Here is a 22,422-nt window from a genome sequence, read left to right on the forward strand (position 1 = left end):
TAGGGCTGGGGTGAAACTGGGTGAGGCAGGGCCAGGCATTCTCTTTTTTCAAAGAGGAAATCTGGCAACCCTATCCAAAATCCACCCAAAACCTACTGGATCCAATAACTCTTATTCTTGCAGGTGTCACCTATAAGTTGTATTAGGATGGGTTGTAGAAGGGTCATCGTGTATTTGAATTTTCAAAAGGCATTTGACAAAGTACTTCATGAAAGACTTCTGAGGAAATTAGAAAGTCACTGGATAGGTGGTAATGTCATATTATGGATTAAGAACTGGCTGAAAGATAGTCAATATTCTCAATGGAGAAGGGTAAATAGTGGGGTTCCCTAGAGGTCTGTGCTGGGACAGCCACCTTTTAACATATCAATGATCTAGAGATGGGAATGACTAGTGAGATAATTAAATTTGTGGATGACACAAAGTTGTTAAATCCAAGTTTCCAAGTTTTATTAAAAATTTCTAAGCAATTTACATTAAAAAATAATACCTAAAAAGACATAAAGACAATATTAATGTTAAAATACTGACTTACAAGAAACATAAGGGAAAAAAGGGGAAGAATTCCAATTTTTAAAAGTAAAGAAACATTCAAGGTAAACACATCAAGGGAGGAGAGGATTTTAGCCTTATAAGGCTAGCTTCTAGTATTATAAAGAGTCCATCTATGTATCCCTGTTAATGGACAATAAAAAATCATTTCTGAACTTAATTCTAAAAAGCATCATTAAATAAAAATGTTTTAAGTGCAACTTTGAATTTATCTAATGGCAAGAGGACCTTGTGAGACTGGGGGACCGGGCCTCAAAACGGCAGTTGACATTTTAGGGCTCTTTTTACGAAGGTGCGCTAGGGTTTTTAGCGCACGCCCAAAATTACCGCATGGTAGCCAAAAATCTACCGGTAGTGGCTAGCGCGCTCAGGAATTTAATGCGCGTTAAGGCCCTAGCGCACCTTTGTAAAAGGAGCCCTCATTATGAGCAAGTGCAAAGTGATATATGTGGGAAAGAGGAACCTGAATTATAGCTATACTAGCTACATTAACGGGTGCTAGAATAGATTAACGGGTGCTAGAATAGATGTGTCTGTCTGTCTGTCTGTGTTTCTTTATCTCTCTTTCCTTGGCCGCCGTCTGTATCCTTCTGTCTCCCCCCCCCCCGAGCACAGCTGTCTGCCCCCAGGACACACCTCCCCCCCAAAGCAGCCCCCTTTCCCTTTCCCTCTCCCCCTGGCTCCCGGTGTTGATCCCCTTCTTACCCTCCCCTCCATCCCGGCGTCTTCTGGCCTGCTCCTCTTCAGAGCAGTCTGCAATCTTGATGGCCGGCTTTAGCGAACCTAGCAGGCCTCTCTCCAACTCGGTAGCACGTTCCCTCTGACGCGATCCCGTGCGTCAGAGGGAGCGTGCTACTGAGGTTGGAGAGCGGCCTGCGAGGTTCTTTAAAGCCGGCCACGATCGCAGGCTGCTCTGAAGAGGAGGATTAGCGGCGGCAGCGGGGGAGTGAGGTGACACGGCGAGGACGCGGGCAGGCAGTGAGTGAGAGGCAGCGGCGAGTGAGAGCGGGCGGTGACGCGCCGAGGACAGGGAGAGAGCACAGTCACGCGCTTTCAGCCCCCGCATGCGCCGTGAGGTTAGAATGTTGCCACAGAAGCACACCTCACGGCGCCACACCTCACGAATTTTCGAGAGCACATGCGTGCTCTAGTGTTTTATTATTATTGATGATGTAGGGTTCCCCATTAGGAGTCTCTGCCCAGGAAGAGGATCTAGGTGTCATCGTTAAGGATACCATAAAACTGTTAACTCAATGCGTGGCGGCAGCTAAGAAATCAAATAGAATTTTGGGAATTATCAGGAAAGGAATGGAAAACAAAGATGAAAATGTTATACACTTCTACCTCCGTATTTGCTGTGATAGGGGATTACCAGACCAGCGAATACAGAAAAAAAACCGCGAATAACTTTTTCTTATGTTATTCGCTGTTTTCTATCAAAAACCGTCGTGAATATGGAGAAACCGTGAATAACATGGTGGGAGACCTGGCCTGTTCCTGAAGGAGAGGCCATACACGATGAAGAAAGTGCCGGGAATCAGCAATTTTCTCTGTAAATGCTTGAAATCTGCGATTTCTCTATGCAGCTAACCAAATTTAAATTGCAGGATTTAAAACAAAGAGAAAATGTGTATTTCTTCACACAACGTGGACTTAAACTCTGAAATTGGTGAAAACAGTTAGCTTAGCAGGGTTAGACAACTTCCTAAAAGAGAAGGCCATACGCCATTATTCGACCACATAACTTCGCTCTATCAGAAGCTGCAATGACTGACGAATGAAGGTTGAGTGCTCTTCAAATTCGGATGCCTCTTATACAAAGCATTATATGGTCTACTGCCTACCGGCCCCACCCCTCCCCCTTTCGCCCTCACCAGATCCTCCCTCGTCCCACTCTCTACTTCCCTTGTCTAGTTCGATCAAAGCTGCAATTTCTTAAATTGCTGTACATTTTCCCTTCATTGCAGACTATTGTAAACTGCTGTAACTTCCTCGCTGACTGCTGTAAATTGTTGTAATCTATCGTAAATCTGATTGTAATTTGTTGTAAATCTGCTTGTAACTTGTTGTAAATAAGATTGTCAATGCAGATCATTTGTTAATTGATGTAAACCGCCTAGAACTCGCTGGGTATGGCGGTATACAAGAATAAAGTTGTTATTATTATTATTATTATTATTATTAACTATCTCACTAAACATTTCATATTCACTGGGCCTGGTCGATCCACACGCCATCAAACATTCTTCACCTTCCCCTCAATTAAAGGATGCACCAAAAAAAGATTCATCAGCAGACTGCTATCTTACCAAGCTGCCGCCAAAGACCCAGAACTGAATCAATTGGTCAAAGCATCTACCTCCTACATGCACATTAGGAAGCTTCCCAAAACAGACCTTTTCCCAAAATTCAGCAGTTCTCGTTAGATACTCTCGGAAGCTCCCTCAAATGCTAACCTAGCTTGTCACTTATGACATAGCTCACTGTTGCTGGTCTGCTATACCTCCTTTGTAAGCTCAACTGCCTACCTCTAAACCAGTGGTTTCAAACTTGCGGCCCGCCAGGTACTATTTTGAGGCCCTCGGTAGGTTTATCATAATCACTAAAGTAAAATAAAACAGTTTCTTGATCATATGTCTCTTTAGCTATAAATGACAATATTATTATTCAGACTTAGCTAAAAGGAAAGATTTATAAACTATAAAGAGTTTTTACCTCATGCAAAGTTGTCATTTCTTTAATAAGACATTAACTATTTTTTCCTGAGGTCCTTCAAGTACCTACAAATCCAAAATGTGGCCCTGCAAACGGTTTGAGTTGGAGACCACTGCTCTAAACCTACAGTTTACCGAAGTTGTCAAGTTATATAGCAACCACTGTCTTAATCTTCCTACCACTTTGTAAATATATGCTGTCAATCTCCTTTGTAACCCCACTGCTAATCTCCTTCCCGAGTCTTATTGTAACTCGCTGGCACTGGTCAGTTTTATCTCTTTTGTAAACTGCAAGGCTTATGTGATATATAAATTAAAATGGGTGTTATGTTATATTATTAAGATGGATGTGGGGGGAACACTACTGCTTATTCATAGGATTCATGGAGCAGATTTGCATGCCTGGCACCTCCATTATATGCAAATCTCTCTCATGCATATTCATTAGGGCAATCCTGAAAACCCAAATGGCCTGGGAGTCCTCCAGGTCAGGGTTGGGAACCACTGCCTTAAGTGGTAGATGCATAGTGGTGGAAACAAAGACTGTGTCTGAAATCAAGAAAGTGTGAGACAGACATGTGGGCTCTCTAAGGGAGAGGAGAGGATAGTGGATGCTGCAGATGGACAGACTGGATAAGCCCTTTGGCCTTTTTCTGCCAACATGTTTCTTAATTGGTTCCCATTGGCATTTACATGTATAAGTGATGGTACTTACATAGGTTACAAAACCTGTCGCTTATAGTCTTAACCGCTTCTACTTATAAGTTTTTTTTTAAATAAAATGCCATCCATGCTGTATGAGCTGTCAAATACAGTCTGCTGCTTTATAGGTATTTTTTAAAAAGCTCTGCATGCAGCGAGCTTATTATAAATGCCTTAAAATTTTTGAACATCTTACTTGAGTGTCCCTTTCTCTATCTTGTTGAGCTATGTAAAACTCAGGCTTTATAACAGGGTTGTCCAACCTGCAGCCCCCATGAAGTATTTTGTGTGGCCCCGGTCGAGGGCGATGCAATGTTTTCTTCTGCCGTCCCCCGGGTGTTTACCGTCTTGCCGGCTCCCTCCTCTGTCTCGCTGCAGCGTTTGCGCGGCCCCAGAAACATTTTTTTCGCGGCCAATGCGGCCCAGGGAAGCCAAAAGGTTGGACACCCCTGCTTTATAACTCTGCTGGCCCCATTACATGGGACAGCCTTTGCTGTATACACGAGGAGGGGGGGAGGGGCGTTGAAAAGTTCTCAGCCCAGCCAATCAACTTCCTAAATTCTGAGCATTATTTTCCACTGTAGCTGAAAAGAGGGTTATCTTCAGTGCCAATTTGCAAAAATGAAATTCTCTTCTTGGTTGGGCTCAAAACTTTTTAGCACCTGAAATTGTCCCTCTTTGATTACAGCACCTTAGAATTCAAACTGCTTATCTTTAGCACGCTGTAGTTCCCTGTCTTACGGGTCCTTTTACTAAGGTGCGTCCATAGACTATAATGGGCGTGTTAGCACGCACTAAATCAGTTAGTGCGTGCTAAAACGCTTAGCGCGCCTTTGTAAAAGAGGGGGTTAATGTTGAGAAGGGGAGGGGTTGAATAGTTCTAAAAAAAAGTATGCTAATATGTTCCTCTAAATTTAATCACCTAATACAATGTGAGGTAAATATGTTTTAGCCAAAAGAAAGCCCTTAAGTATTTAAGTATTCACTTATATTTCAACAGCATACTACTATTTATATACATATATATTGTCACAGATTAGACCCTATGACTGAGAAGGGTGGTAAGGAAATGCCTGTGCCTAGGGCTAAGCAAGGGAAAATACTGTCCCAAAGGGGAAGAACCCTACCAACACCTCAGCCCAGAACTAGAACCAGTCAGGGAAGGTTCAGTCATGAGCAGGAAATTACCTATTTGTTTTCACCTGAATTAAGGAAGGGGGAACAACGTGCAGGTGGAACTAGTAGTGCTGGGAATAGTGTTCCTAGGGGGAATGTTTACAAGACAACTCATAACATTCATGGGGGACCCAGTTCAATGCGACACCAAGAACCTTCTAGTCTCCATTTTAGCCAGGAACAAGCAACACCTGCCGCTCATTATCCTGAGGCTTATAAGGGCCAGCAGCAGTCCTCAGAAAGGAGACAGCCACTGAACCAACCCGAGCTGGAGAGAAAACTGTGTTTCAAAGGAAGATCGGTTCCTAGGACTCGAAGCAACATACCTCAACAGAACACACAGGTCAGATCTAATGCTATTGATTTTGATACGTTGGAAGATTTTTTTGAGTGAAACTTCTGAGAATGAGGAGTATTTAGATCCTGAAGAAGTCCTGGGCTTTATTGTGGGAAATACTGAAACTGACCTGTGTGACATGGAAACTGATTGTATTTGAACTGAGGTTATGCTGGGAGTTTGCCAAATAGCAAACGTAGACGTTAAAACGGTTTGTTAGTTTGTTGAGGAAGTAAAGGAGCTGGCTGCCCCACTAAACTCAAGTTTGGAACGTTTACTGTAGAGCCTTAATGCCATGTGAAGGTTTTTGCAAGTTTTATCTGAAAGAACCTGAGTTTTTCTAGGCTGTGCCAGTTTGCACTGCACAGCCCTGGCAGTGGTCTTTTGGAATATTTTTTTTTTTCCTTTTTGGTTTTCCTTTTGACTGGATTGTGGGTCCTGTAGGAGGAGGTCCCTTCTGCCCTGGGCTCTGCTCAGAGGCAAGATCCAGTCTGACACTGCCAGTAATAATTTTGACTAGAAACTGTGTGAAAGCATTTTTGAACCAGTTGAATATAGTACTGGGGTTGCAAGCATTCCCTGGTGTAAGAAGTTTGAGTGGACCAGGAGGGACACGGGCCCAAGGGAGGTCATTTTGGAATATATTTTTGAAAGCCATGTTTCCCTCTTGAACCATGTATGTTATTATGGTTTTTTTTTCTGGAAACTGGAGTTCCTGAAGGAATAATGTACTTTAAGTTTAATCCAGGTGTTTTTATTACTTGATCTACCACCCCAAATGGAAGCTGATTAGCTGCTCAGTCAGCACTATGTGCTCTGGACTCTCTCAGCCACTTGGACCCAGCTCAGCCTGGTGACACATGATGACAATATGTGTGTGTGTATACTAATTCCTTACTAATAATGACCACATCATAATAACCCCAATTCCAAAGAATCACTAGCATTAGTAACCAACTATAGACCAATAGCATCCATTCCATTTTTGTAAAAATCATGGAAGGATTGATATATACCCAATTGATGGAATATCTTGATCAGTTCTCTCTTTTTCATTTTCAGACCAGTATTCAGCACTGAGACAGTAATCGTGGCCATCTTGGATAATTTACCTTCCTTGTTTAGTAGAGGCCTTAATGCCCTGATTATGCAATTTGATATGAGCTCCACCTTTGACTTAGTGAACCATGGGAAACTGTTACAATGCTTAGATGCAATTGGTATCAGAGGCGAGGTGTTAGACTGGTTCCGAGGTTTCCTTACATCCCGCACCTATCAAGTACGCTTTAACCACAATCTCTCTGACATTTGGAGTAATCCATCTAGCGTTCCACAGGGGTTCCCATTGTCCCCATTGCTTTTCAATGTTTACAAGTCATCACTAGGTGCACAATTGTCCCAACTAGGGATAAAATTTTTCAGTTACGCAGACGACTTCATAATCATTATCCCATTCACTACCTCTCTCTACAAAGTCACTCCTATGGCAACAGAAGTACTACCGTATTTTCACGTAGATAACGCGCACCCATGTAAAACGCGCACACGGGTATAGCGCGCGGGAAACCGACATGTATGTAAAAAAAATTTTATATACCGCGCACACTCATATACCGCGCATGCTGCCCTGACTCTCCCGTCACCGCCCGACTCTCCTTTTGCCCGTCCCGACTCTCCTCTGGCCACCCCGACTCTCCTCTCCCTCTTGAAGTCCTGTCCCCACCCTGAAAGTCTGATGCCCCCCCCAATGTCCGATTCAACCCCCCCCCCCGCAGGACCGCACGCACCCCCACCCCGAAAGACTGCTCGCACGCACCCGCACCCCGAAGGACCGCTCGCACGCACTCCCACCTGCACCCCCACCCTGAAGGACCGCTCGCACCCCCACAGCCTCCCGACCCCCCCCCTCCCTCATCATGTTGAAGCTCCTACCGGTGTCCTGCTGCTTCCTCATGGCGGTCCGGCCCTTCTGTGAGCCCTGCGTCTGCGCTGCTTCATCTTCCGGCGGTCCCGCCCTTTCTCTGACGTCAGAGGGCAACAAGGTCAGAGGGCAACAAGGTCAGAGGGCAACCCAAGTCTACTAGCCAGTCCCTTGGACACACCAGTTAAATACTGAACAAAGAAAAACTAAAAAGCGGGAATCTGGTTTGTTCTAAACAGCAGGGCAGGGGAAAAAAATATTTTAGTTGTAATACCAAAATGGGATTCCTAATATTTCAATTCTTTTCCTGTTTTCCATTTGCAACTCAGCATGAAACATATTATTCTTGCAAATTCCTCAGTTTATTTCAGATTATGTTTTTCTGTTTTTGTCTTGGCTGTATCCCTTATATATCCACTTTTCTATATCACTTACAAAACTTTCTTATACGTTCTCTATCTAGTAAACCCAAACAGTGGCGTACCTAGGGTATGTGGCACCCGGGGTCCATAATTTTTTGACACTCCCCCCCCATGTAAAAAAATATTTTTTGTAATAACCATGAAACTGAATAAATGGTCATAATAGAAACAGGCAGTGAAAATTTTCTTTTATTGAACCTCATATATGTAACCATTATTCCAAACATACCATAACATAACATAACATAAATTAGGTCTGAATTGTCATGACATCAGAAGTACATATGGAGTAGTTGCAGGTGATGCTTGGGACAGACCTGATTGTGTTAGTTCGGTTTTATGTGTTTTTTGAATAGAAGGGTTTTTATTTCTTTTTTGAAGGTTTTGTAGTTTGTGGTTGAGGTCAATAGGTTGTAGAGTTGGGGGTCGAGTGTTGCAGCTCGAATGGCTAGGAGGTTGTCGAACTGTTTTTTTTTTCTTTTGACGTTTTTGGTTGGAGGGTGTGTGAATGGTGCGTGAGTTCTCCTATGTCTGGTTGAGGTGGATTGAATTATTTAGCTGAAGAAATTAGTTACCCCCCCATTCCACACACATTAATTCTCTTCCATTTTTGTTCCCATTATAAAAAACACTGATAAGTTCTCAGAAAAAAAAAATACATTAAAATAAGAAGTGAAAACAAAGGCCCCTACAGATGAGAACATAACATAAGAATAGCCTAACTGGGTCAGACCAATGGTCCATCATGCCCAGTAACCCATTCTCATGGAAGCCAATCCAGGTCACTAGTACCTGGTCAAAACCCAAAGAGTAGCAACATTCCATGCTACCGATCCAGGGCAAGCAGATGTTTCTCCCATGTCTTAATAACAGACTATGGACTTTTCCTCCAGGAATTTGTCCAAACCTTTCTTAAAACCAGCTACGCTATCTGCTTTTACCATAACTTCTGGCCACTTCATTTTTAAGCTTAGATCTTTCCTTCCAAACAGAGACCTTGCTAGATGTTAAATACAGCACAAGGTAACTTCACATGTACTTAGCTGTGCAGGAAATGTGAATCTCCTCATACACCCACCATATAGTGCAAAAATGTGCAAAGGTCTGGTTTTTTCTTTCGATCACTACATAGACTAATGCCACACAAGCAGCGCTGTTACAAACATATTCTGTAGGTCAGTGCTAAGGTTAATAAAGTTTCCTTCCTTGGACCAGAAGGAGATGCTGACAAACCACTGGAAGAGATCCCAAAACAACTACCCAGGAACAACACCCAAAGACCCACTCAGTGTGTGAACCAGTTGAGTGGAATGGACTAACTGGAGGGTGGAAATGGGCCCGGAGTTTACTCAGCAGAATTTCCCAGATCATCTCTTCCTCTCAACACATTGATACACTGCCACCACTAGGAACACCTCACCGGGTAGGCCAGCAATGCTATAAACTTTATAAAACACATTATTATATTTTCTTATAAAGCACATATTTTAACTGAACTCTCTGACATTTTCAGCCTTTCCATTCACAAAAATAGAAGGAAGAAAAGTTCCCATTTCCTGCTGTCTCATGTCCCCGGCCTATACAATATTTTTCTTCTGCAGAGTGCAGACCCTTCAAAAATCTGACCAAATCCTCATTTCACTTGCATTATAAAGTACTGAGGATGCCATCTCTCCCCAATCCCAGGTCCTAAAGTCTAAGACAGTAGCACAAACTAGTGCTGCCAGATTCAGGAAAAAAAATTTCGATTCGATTCAGCCTATTGAATTGGTTTATCGATTCGATTTTCCTGCCCAATTGGGTGTTTTTTTCAAACATCCTGGTGGGTTTATTTTATAGCTTTTTCACCCCCCTTTGGCTTCTCCTAACCACACTGGCGCTGTGGTGTAAATAAAATAAAGAAACAAAAAGGACTTTTCCTCTCTCTGTTAAATCCTAGCTCACGTTTGTGGTCTAACACCAGCTCTGGCAGGATACACATTTCAAATCTGACATATTGTAATCACAAAACAGAAAATAAAATTAGTTTTTCTACCTTTCTGTTGTCTGGTTATTTTTCAAATCTTGTTGGTCCAAGGCTCTGGTTGTCTTCTGATAACTTGCTTGCCAGGATCTCCTTCTTTCTTCTTTCTCCGTGCTAACCATCCATCTGCCATCTCTGTCCTCCCCTCCCGTTTCCCTTCTCTCCCCCAGATGTCTGGCATCTTTCCTTTTTTGTCTCCCTCCACAGATCCACCTTTTCTTAACTACCCTTTCATCCAGCAGCTCTCCCTCCTTCCCCACCACCCCAGGGTCCACCATCTCTCCCTTTCTTTTCCCAACTACCCTCCTAACCAATATCTCAACCCCCCCCTCCACACCATCCCTTGTGTCCAACTTCTCTCCCTTTCTGTTCCTTCCCTCCCTAAAACCCATGTCCATCATCTCTCTCTCCTCTATTTTCAGATCCATTATTTCTTCCCACCCAAAGTCCGGCATATGCACGTCTCTTTGAACCCCTCCCCCTTCCCTCCGTGTACTTCTACACCAGGGCCCCCCCTCCCCTGAAGGCTTGTCCTCCCCTTGAAGGCTTGCCTGTCCCCCCCCTTGAAGGCTTGCCTGTCCCCCCCCCTTGAAGGCCTGCCTGTCCCCCCCCCCTTGAAGGCCTGCCTGTCCCCCCCCCCCTTGAAGGCCTGCCTGTCCCCCCCCCCTTGAAGGCCTGCCTGTCCCCCCCCCCTTGAAGGCCTGCCTGTCCCCCCCCCCCCTTGAAGGCCTGCCTGTCCCCCCCCCCCTTGAAGGCCTGCCTGTCCCCCCCCCCCTTGAAGGCCTGCCTGTCCCCCCCCCCCTTGAAGGCCTGCCTGTCCCCCCCCCCTTGAAGGCCTGCCCGTTCCCCTTGAAGGCCTGTTCCCCCCTTGAAAGCCAGCCTGCATCCCCCCCCGAAGGCTTGTCCCCCCTTTGAAGGCTTGCCTGCCTGTTCTCCATGAAGGCCTGTCCCCCTGAAGGCCTGTCTCCCCCCCTCAACAAGGTTTGCCTGCCCGCCCCACCCTGAAGGCCTGCTGCCCCCCCCACTACCTCGAAGGGCCGCTCGGCCCCACCACCACCACCACGAAGCACTGCTCATTCCCCCGGCCTCCACGCTTCATTTCCCTGGGGAAACAGCCTGCAGCAAGATCACGCGATGCCAGCGATCTTTGCTTGCTTCGGCTGTTTCCTCCACCGCGGTCCCGCCCCTCCTCTGATGTCAGAGGAGGGGCAGGACCAGGGCGGAGGAAACAGCCGAAGCAGGCAAAGATCGCTAGCATCGCGATCTTGCTGCAGGCTGTTTCCAAATGCGACACCCGGCGCAGGGGGGGGAACCGGACCGGACCGGGAACACCCCCTCAGGGCTTGGCACCTGGGGCGGACCACCCCCCACGCCCCCCCCTTGGTACGCCACTGAACCCAAGAACAATAAGAAAGTAAGTGACTGTTTCTCTTGTCTTTTATGCTTGCATAGATCAACCAAATCCTTTACACTGTCCATCCTAGAAAGGCCTGCCACACCCTTGTTTATTTGAGCCAGAGGGCCACATCCTCACATCCCCTCATATGTAATAGATTTCTTATCTGTGTATTTGAATTATTTACTGTAGCATGGACATAAGAACATAAGAAAATAAGAAATGCCACTGCTGGGTCAGACCAGTGGTCCATCGTACCCAGCATTCTGCTCACGCGGCAGCCCTCTGGTCAAAGACCAGCACCCTAACTGACACTTAGCCCTACCTGGGTACGTTCTGGTTCATCATGAACTTTGTCTTGAATCCCTGGAGGGTGCTTTCCCCTATGACAGACTCCGGAAGAGCGTTCCAGTTTTCTACCACTCTCTGGGTGAAGAAGAACTTCCTTGTGTTTGTACGGAATCTATCCCCTTTCAATTTTAGAGAGTGCCTTCTCGTTCTCCCTACCTTGGAGAGGGTGAACAACCTGTCCTTATCTACTAAGTCTATTCCCTTCATTACTTTGAATGTTTCGATCATGTCCCCTCTCAATCTCCTCTGCTGAAGGGAGAAGAGGCCCAGTTTCTCTAATCTTTCATTGTATTTCTGTGGCTTACCTTTCTGGATATACAATTGTTAAGAGGACTTTGTAGAGGCTAGAATATGCATATTTTCTAGAAGGTGTTTCAACATCACTTTGAAATTGCTACAAGCACCAGAAAAGTATGATATGCTATATCTTTTATTAGTATTTATAACATTCTACTGGTTTTACAAGATTAGCCATTAGGTAAAAATAAAATGAAAGTAGTGTTAACAAAAGGCAAAAAGCTAATTATGCAGAACCTTTGACCCAAACTGGGGGTCCATTATTGCACAAATCTGTATCGCAGCACGAAACTTTAAGGCACGTTTCCCTGTTTGCACATCCAGTGTAGAAAACCACATCTAAACAAAGAAAAGAGAATAATTTTAGAGCATCCCGGTCGATATTCAAAATGATTTAACTGACTAGAAATGGCCGCTGACCGATTAAAAATGCTTGTTTCAGGCCATCCGCTAATTTTCTGTGGTGAAAACCAGTTAGGTGCCGGTTAAAATTAGTGCTTAGCACCTAAGTGAAAACTGGCTATTTGGGGGACTTTCCAGGGGCGGAGTCAACACTTGTCCAGTTAAGTACAGATGTTCAGCATTTAACTGGCTAGGACAGGGGTGTCAAAGTCGCTCCTCGAGGGCCGCAGTCCAGTCGGGTTTTCAGGATTTCCCCAATGAATATGCATGAGATCTATTTGCATGCACTGCTTTCATTGTACGCTAATAGATCTCATGCATATTCATTGGGGAAATCCTGAAAACCCGACTGGATTGCGGCCCTCGAGGAGCGACTTTGACACCCCTGAGCTAGGGTAACACCTAAATTGGACTGCAGAAAATAGAGTCCTATCTTAATGAAGCCACCAGTGGCATAGCTCCAACTTAATAGACACTGGGCAGGACTGAGATGGATCCCTCCCCACAGCACATGTGTGCACTCCCCCCCCCCCCTCCCCCTTAGGTCTGGCACCTCTTCCCCCATGCTCAACTACTTGCCTACCCACCAGGTCTTCCACAACTATAGTGTCAAGAGGCAGCGCTAAAGGTTGCCTCTATAGTTGGCAAGACCTTTCCTCTGCTGCATCCCACCACAGGAAGTTGGTTCATAGACAACCCCGCGAAAGACAAAGGTGCGCGCCGACAACTGAGCGCAAGATGGAGAAACGCGCCGAAGAAAATTACAGTTTTTAGGGGCTCCGGGGGGTTTTGTTGGGGAGCCCCCCCAGTTTACTTAATAGAGATCGCGCCGGCGTTGTGGGGGTGTTTGGGGGGTTGTAACCCTCCACATTTTCCTGTAAACTTAACTTTTTCCCTAAAAACAGGGAAAGTGAAGTTTTCAGTAAAATGTGGGGGGTTACAACCTCCCCACACCCCCACAATGCGACACGATCTCTTAAGTAAAGTGGGGGGATCCCCCACGCCCCCCCCCCCGTCGGAGCCGTAAAAACTGTAATTTTCTGCGGCGCGCACCTCAACGCTGCACTCAATTGTCTGCGCTCGCCTTTGTCCCGGCGTGCTTTTGACCTGATACCCAGGAAGTTGAATCAGCATGGCATGATCTGCAGAGGATAGGTTTTACTAGCCAGGGAGGCAGTTTTTAGCGCCGTCTCTGATGCTGTAGCTGTGAAGGACCCATCAGGCAGGTAAGTAGCTGAGCACAGGGATGGGGGTAAAGGTGTTGGACCTTGGTACGCAGGCCACAAAAGGTACCTGCTTTCCTGTTGCCAATAGTCAACAAAAGCTTCATGAAGTCCAAGATCCACCACAACTTGTGTAACCACGAGTTTGAGCCGGAAATTGAGACAAGTCTTGCAATGTCAAATCTCGCGAGATGTGAAACTTCGGGAACAGCCTCAATTTCCAGTGCTGCACAACACAAGCTCATAGATCAGTTGTGGTGGGGTACCATAAGAGGACGTCATGGTGCTTCTGTGGGCCAAGGCCACAGGTTGGACAAGCATGGCTTAAAGGGAACAATGGTCATGGCACCTCTGCATATAACCCCATTTTATGCACAAAAATGCTTTATAAATTGTCATTAAGGGCTGAGATATATAAAATACAGATTCCCCAATAAACATTTTACTCCTGGGGGTACTTTGCACATCTCACATGTGCAGAAATCTGCATAGGGACCAAAGATGACTCCCCACTGCCACCTCTGCACATACCCCAGAACTTTGTCCTTCTTTCCCTATTCCCTTCACACACCCTGTCCTGGGAGCTCCTGCCACAGGACAAACTGGTGGGCTTTTTGTTTTCTATATATAGAATTTCCCTTATCCAAAGACCCTAATCCAGGAGTGTCAAAGTCGCTCCTTGAGGACTGCAATCCAGTCCAGTTTTCAGGATTTCCCCAATGAATATGCATGAGATCTATTAGCATACAATGAAAGCAGTGCATGCAAATAGATCTCATGCATATTCATTGGGGAAATCCTGAAAACCCGACTGGATTGCGGCCCTCAAGGAGGGACATTGACCAGAGCAAGATTAACCAATAGGCCAAGTAGGCACATGCCTAGGGCCCGAAATGGTCAGGGGGGCCCGATGAAGGAGGGCATCAACATTGTTTTTTCCAAATGGCGATGGGCCCCTCCAGGATCGATTGGCAACGCGGGCCCCAGCTCGATCAGCAACACATCCCCTCCCCCCATCGACGGAAAGTAAGACAAGCAAGCAACGCAGGTAAGAAATGCAACGGGAACTATATTTGTGAAAGCAGTGCTGCTTGCCCAAAGCTTCCCTCTGATGCAGCTTCCTGTTTCTGCCTGGGCACATGGTGGGATGGGGCAGGGCAGGGGGCCCAGTGTACTTGGGTGCCTAGGGGCCCTCGACGAATTAATCCTGCCCTTACTTTGACATCTCTGCCCTAATCTGTAATATTCAAAGAGGAGAAAAAGGCTGCATATCAAACTGGATGCTCCTTGGACTGACAAAATAATAAATCGCTGACAATCGAGCTTGCATAACTGGCAGCTAAGCAATCTCCTTAGCTAGAGTAGTGTAAAAAGGTAAGCTTATTGACTTTTATAGGATTAATGGGATTAATTTTATAAAGCATTTTCCATGTGTAAAAGATCTTTCTCTCTCTTTTTGACTCTTTAGTGCCAAATACACACTCTAACATTGTCTTTGAGAAACACACCTACTCTTTCTTTGACTATGCAAGAGTAAAGCTTAGAAAAGGGAGCAATCTAGGCAGACGGCTTGTTTTGCCGTAGGCCAGCTTTAAGTAGCAAACTCAAGAGCTGGAAACTGCAAAAATGTATACATATTTTTCCCTAACTCTAAGACAAAAATCATTGTATATCCCAAAGCTTTCCATTACAAATCTAATCTGCAAGGACTAAAACAGAAGCTAATTGTGGAAGTGACCACAAGCTTCTGAATGCAAGATCAAAGTTAGGCTTCTCAAGAAGATCATTAGAGACCTCCCAAAATATGACATTGAAAATATTCCACTGTATAGAGCAAAGGCTATAAGAAACCTCACTGAATGAACATTCAAACTGTATGCCTCAGGTTTCTGACCAACTAAAAGTTGTAATATAATTAAGGGTTGGGGGTCTCAGAAATCCTGCAACGTTCAATGAATGAACGCCAGAATGGTAGTGCAGGGAGGATTTTCGCTCATCGACCCCAATCCCTTACTCCTAATTTAAAGCGTTTTTAAACTTTGAATAAATATGAATGAATAAATATATAAATAATTAAATATAAAGTGCACTTATCTTTAGCTTGTTGTAGAAAAGTGCTGAAAGCAGTACAATTTTTGCCCGACGGGTCCTGTTTCGCCACTAGTTAATGGCTTCCTCGGGGGTCTCATGAATAGGTTGACGACTGATAACTAAGATTCATAAAATGGCGCCGGTAACCCGCCAAAACAGTGAGGGGGGAAAAGTGCTCACTGCGGGTACGGGGAAAAAGTCATCCACCACCCCGTGGAGCGGTGAATGGCCTTGTCCCTGCAGTTAAGAGAGGAAACACGCGCTGCCCCTTCCTTCCTACCCGAATCTCTCTATATCCCTCCCTCCTTCCCTCTTACCATCACGGCGCATTTTGAGTAACTTGTTCACAAAGCCGTCAGAGCCTGCAAGCAGTAGCGTGCATGTGTGGGCGGAAGCTTCTCCTCTGATGCAACTTCCGGTTGTGTCAAAGAGAAGCTTCCGCTCACACATGCATGGCTCCGGCTTTGAAGAAGTTATTCAAAACGCACCGCAAAGGTAAGGGGGAGGGAAGGAGATAAATAGATTTGGGTAGGGAGGGAGGAGGCCGCGCGAGGGGTGGCGAGAGGGAAGGGTTGTGGAGGAAAGGAGCAGACACTGAAGGGGGGAGGAGAGGAACAGACACTGAAAGAAAATGGGGAAGAGAGTGGGGAGAAGACACTGAAGGGAAATGGGGGAAGAGAGAGTGGGGAGAAGATGCTGGGAGGAAGACAGATGCCAGACTATGGGGGAGCGAAGGGAAGAAGATGGGTGCCAGACCAATTTGGGGGGAGGGTGAAGGGAGAGGCACAGTAACGGAGCAAATGGAAGATGCAGAGAGAAGACAGACAGGATGGAAGGAATTGAATGAGAAGTTGAGGGAAGCAAAAACTAGACATCAAAGGTAAAAAAAAATTTCTATTCAACTTTTTTTTTTTTTTTAGGATAAAGTAGTATATTGTGTTTATAAAAATTTAACAAAGCCTTGCCAGCTGAACATCTTTCTCTAGTTCAGCAGCCAGAACTTTGATTTATAAGAAAGGAATAAGCTAAATATTGCAGTACTGAGGCTTGTATGGATGCTGCGGGGATAGTGAGGACGGTGGTCGCGGAGACAGACGGTCGCGGTGACGGGGACAAATGTCATTCTCTGATAAGTCATGAAATTAAAAAAGTAGCAGAACAAAGAAGACAAGAAACACTTTCTTGTGATGGGGCGGTGACAGGGACGGTGGTCGCGGGGACGGGGCGGTGACAGGGACAAATGTCATTCTCTGATAAAAAGTCATGAAATCACCTTGGATCTATGAAATTAAGAAAGTCGCAGAACAAAGAAGACAAACACTTTCTGGTGACAGAGAAAAACTATCACTTTGATCATTTTCTTATATGTTAATCATTATATACTGGATTTCCCTAGCAACACTGGGTAACACATCTACTGTCCATTTAATATTCTTTAGTACTATCGAGCTGCCTGATGACCTTCAAAGTGAATACTGAGTAAAAACTCATGACGTTTGAGAGAAAGCGTATCAATACATACAGTCATAATTACGCAAGAAGGTATGCATAGCACATCTTTCGTCTTCATCACAGGTCTTAATTTCTTCTAAGGAGTTAACGAAGCACTGAAGTCCAGTCACTGAAAACACCAGAAATTAAACTTACTGTATTTTTATTCATTCATCATTAATGTCACAAGGAGAATAAAATGTTAGGATGACTCTAATGATTTTATTGACCATGACCATTGCCTTTTGTCTTTGTTTTGTTCTATTTCTATCATTTAAATTTCTCCAGAATTCTACGGCTCCCCCTTCTGCTTCTATTCCTTTCTCTCCTCTCTTCTACCTTCCAAAGTATTTAGATCAATGCTGTCTTGTTAAAATGTTTATTTTATTTTTATTTTTCCTCTAACTCTACTTTTCACTTCTCTATTACCCTCCAGGTACTTTAGTTAGATTGTGAGCCTTCGGGACAGTAAGGGAATTTTTCAAGTACCTTTCTTATTTCTAATCTTAATGTATATTTTCTGTAAACCGCTTAGAACCTAACGGATGTAGCGGTATATAAGAAATAAATTACATTACATTACATTACATGGACCATTTGGCCTTCATCTGCCATCATGTTTCTAGGTTTCTATAACCATAAAGCTCTATGACATCACAATGCAGGCAAAGAGCCTTAGCCAATGGGAAGAAGATATGCAAATGTTAAGAGCCTTAGCCAATAGGGAGAGGAGGAGATAGTGGATGCTGCAGAATTCTACTGTTCAACGGCTCCCCCTTCTGCTTCTATTCCTTTCTCTCCTCTCTTCTACCTTCCAAAGTATTTAGATCAATGCTGTCTTGTTAAAATGTTTATTTTATTTTTCCTCTAACTCTACTTTTCACTTCTCTATTACCCTCCAGGTACTTTAGTTAGATTGTGAGCCTTCGGGACAGTAAGGGAATTTTTCAAGTACCTTTCTTATTTCTAATCTTAATGTATATTTTCTGTAAACCGCTTAGAACCTAACGGATGTAGCGGTATATAAGAAATAAATTACATTACAAATTACATTACCAATCAGAAGGAAAGTGAAAGTTTCTAGTGATTCTAATCATAGTCCATGAGAAAGTGGAGACTCAATGCTTTATGTTTATCTTAATGGTTTCTTGCAAGCCCCACTGAGGACTAAATTCTATACATTTCACCTATTTAAATCGTGCTGAAAAAAAGCACTATTCTGTAAATTGTGCTTATTACCAGGAACGACTAAATTTAGGTATGTGCAAAATATCCCTATTCTACTTTCAGCAGCCTTATACTAGTTTTATGACACAGCTCAAAGATGTGTTTAATGTTTTCATTTCTGAGAAATATCGGGGTCACCAGTGAAGAGCCGCCTGTTATTACGGCCTTCAATAACTGACCTCATGACAACCCAATATGCTGGTATAAGTAATATTTATTAACAATCAATAACAGGTTACAAGAGCAAATCCTTTCAGAATATAGAGCTGACAGATAATATACCTCAAGCGCTTGGGTATACCTGGGTGTCTGTCCTGCCTAAGGCCTCAACAGGCTGTCTTTTTTTACATTTCTTGACGGTCTGAGACCATGTTGGTGCATATTACGTATTTGATTGTTATTGGATATACACTTTCTTTTTTTTTTAATAAATCTTTATTGATTTTTAAACTTTGACAATGCAATACAATTAATTGAACATAAACACTGCATAAAATGCACTATTAAATACACAATACCTAAAACAATCTTTCTCCCCCTCCTCCCAATTATTAATACAAGAAGACATATGTGATTACAATATTATAATTAAGTAATTTTAATAATCAAAATACATTTCCTCCCCCCCCCCTCCTCCCGGATGTGCAAGGAAATCCAATAAAAAGAGATGCATGACAATTATTGAAATGCAACAAATGCAGTCAATGAGCTCCACACTATTACTAAACCCTAATCATTCTGCATTCATTCTCTCATACTTATAAGTGGTACAACTATTTGTCCTCCAAAATGTGTAATTCAATCTGTCGTAGCTCTTCCCATTATGTGTAACCATTTGAATAGCTATTCCCATCATGAGAATGCCAGCATCTATTAGATTTAGAACTGTCTAATTTTTGTAAACGAACTGGGGTCCAAAAAAGCCTATGTAATAAAAATAACCAAGTTTGTCTCATAGATGCTGACGTTGTGCATTTCAACCTCCAAGACCAAATTCGTGGCCAATGAGTTACAGAAATATACTGTTATCTCGATGCTCCAAATATCTCTAAGACTATTTTTTTGGCTTCTTATTCAAAAATTCAGAAATTAATTTGTACCACTGGGTGGCCTGATGCCCTACTAAATCTCTCTGGTAGCAAAGGATCTGCAAGCTATAAGTTTTTTTTTAATTTTTCCATTCAGGGAACTCACTCTGAATAGCCTGCTTCAACTGCAACCACCTATAATGTTGAGACTTTAAAATGCCAAATGATTGTTGCAGCCGTGAAAAATCAAGCAGTTTTCCATTAGATATAACATCATCCAATGTCTTATACCTGCCTGCATCCAATTTTTCCAGGAGATTCCAGCACCGCCTACTTGGACCTTGGAGTTTAACCATAAGGACTGAAAAGTAGATTTCATTATAGGAATATCTCTTAATTTATCAATAAATTTAATTGTTTTCCTTTTGTCCAATATTATAATGTTGTCCTTAGCATATCTAGGTAGTCTGAGACTTAATACATGAGAGAGTCTCATAGGGGACATAATTTTCCATTCTAGATGTAGCCAATCTGGAAGATGCTCCATGAGCTCGGAGAGGATCCAATACATTCCCAGGCACATTATATAGGCCTGATGGTACCTATAAAAGTTGGGGAAATTTACCCCACCCTCCGCAATCGGCTTTTGTAAAGATACTAAAGCAATTCTAGCATTTTTACCCAGCCAAATAAATTTAGTAAGAATACTATTCAATTTCTTATAGAAGGACCCTTAAAAATAAACTGGTAACATGCCCGTTTGGTAACAAACTACAGGCAAAACCATCATTTTTACCGTCTGAACTCTCCCCCACCAAGACAGATGTAATGGGTTCCATTGCTCACACATTTCTGTGACCTTCAGCAATACGGATTTTTCATTTACTTTTATCGTCTCAACATTTTCTGAATCCACATGCCCAAATATTTTATGCCCTCTTCCTTCCAAAGGAATCCTTTGGAACAGTGAATGTTTAGAGGAAGAACCTCCGATTTACTCCAATTTATCTTATATCCTGAAAATTTCCCAAATCTATCAATCAAATCAAGTAAATGCGGAATAGTTGTTTCAGGATTCCTCAAATGAAGCAAAATATCATCTGCATAAGCAGAGACTTTGTATTCCCGACCTGCATAAGGAATACCCTGAATCTCCTCTGTCTGTTGACTAGCTAATAACAGGGGTTCCAGAACAATATCAAACAGCAGAGGAGATAATGGACATCCCTGTCCAACTCCCCTCTCCAGATGAAAGTGCTCTGAAAAAGTATTATTAATATATAATCTGGCAAAGGGGGAACTATACAAGATTTGAATCATTTATATAAATCTAGAACCAATACCAAACCAATCCATAGCTTGATACATAAAGGTCCATTCTACTCGATCAAAGGCCTTCTCTGCATCCAAGGAAACAGAAGGCTGGATCATCTATGGCTTTTGTTAAATTCAACATATGAAAAGCCAATCTAGTGTTGTTAGAAGAATGCCTTTGAACAACAAACCCCATTTGGTGCATAACAATAATGTAAGGGAGAGCCTTGGCCAAGCGTAAAACCAATAACTTAACCAAAAGTTTTCCATCCACATTTATCAAAGAAATAGGCCTGTAATTTGAAACCAATATGGGATCTTTATTTGGCTTTGGTAAAACAATAGTTAAAGATTCTGCCATAGTACCTGATATGCAATCTTTAGTTAGTTGAGCCTGATATAAATTTAAAAGATGAAGTAATTTGGAATGACTTGTGAAACTCTACAGTGAAACCATCACCACCTGGAGCGGATCCAACTCTAAGGGACTTCAATGCTGTTTGTAATTCTTTCATTGATATAGGTACCTCAAGACTTCCTCTCATATGATCGGGAATTTTAGGTCCCTTAATTTCAAAAATACTGAACTCATTTTCCTTATTTAAATAAAACTCAGAAGAATACAAAGCTTTATAGAACTTTAAAAATTGTTTTAAAATACTTGCAGTTTGAGAGCGAGTCTCACCCTTTTCATCTTTAATCACAACAATTTTTACTTTTCATTTTTTAGCTTTGAGATAATTAGTTAATATTCTTCCCGCCTTATTCGAGTTCCCATAATGCAAAGCATGCTGAGAAAAAAATTATTTTCTAGCCAGCTGAGAGGAAATCTCATTGTATTTATATTTAGCTTTTAAAAGAGCCTGTAGAATAGATTGTTCCCATTTCAAAGCCAATTGTAACTCTAAGTCTTTAATATTTTGTTCCAGATCAGAAAATTCCTTTATAAATTGTTTCCTAATATGAACCAAATATGAAATTATTTGTCCTTCACTGCAAAGCTGTGTTATTCTGTGGTGTTACAGATTCGGAGCAACGGTTTGTTCGTTTTGCTTTAGACCATTTGAGACTATTTGATACCCTAAGACTCCTGATGCAGGCCGGGTGGCCGAAACATGATCATGTCGAGTCGTTGAGTTGCTTTGGATGTATGAGCTAATTTGGATTAATAAAGACCATTGGATTTATCAGATGAGTTGAAAGACACTTTGTTGTGCACCAATCTGATTGGACATTTCCACTTTGCTCTTGCCAGCTTTAAAGGCATCCCATAAGGTCTCCAATGCGATTTTCTCTGAGACATTAATTTGAAAATATTCATTCATTTTTAATTGAAATTCTTCAAGAAATTTTGAGTCTGCAAGCAATGTAGTATTAAATCTCCATACAGGTCTATAAGGATCTTTATCTGCAAACTTAAATTCAATCCAAACACCACCATGATCAGACAAAATAATTGGATCTATGGTGGCCTTTATACCTGCTGTACTAATTTATCTGATACAAAAACTTAATCAATTTGTGAAAAGGATTTATGAACCTGGGAGCAAAAAGAAAATTCCTGATCATTAAAATGGAGAGTCCGCCATATGTCCTTGAGTGCACAGGATTGCACCAGATTATCTAATCCTAATGACTATTATTCTACTAGGCTTTTTATCCAATAATGGATCCATCACAGCATTAAAGTCCCCCACTACAACTACATTAGAAGCAGCCAGTTGTAGTATCAACTGTTTGAGTCTTAAAAAATTC

Source organism: Geotrypetes seraphini, chromosome 12 (genome assembly GCF_902459505.1).
Source record: "Geotrypetes seraphini chromosome 12, aGeoSer1.1, whole genome shotgun sequence".
NCBI classification, from domain to species: Eukaryota; Metazoa; Chordata; class Amphibia; order Gymnophiona; family Dermophiidae; genus Geotrypetes; species Geotrypetes seraphini.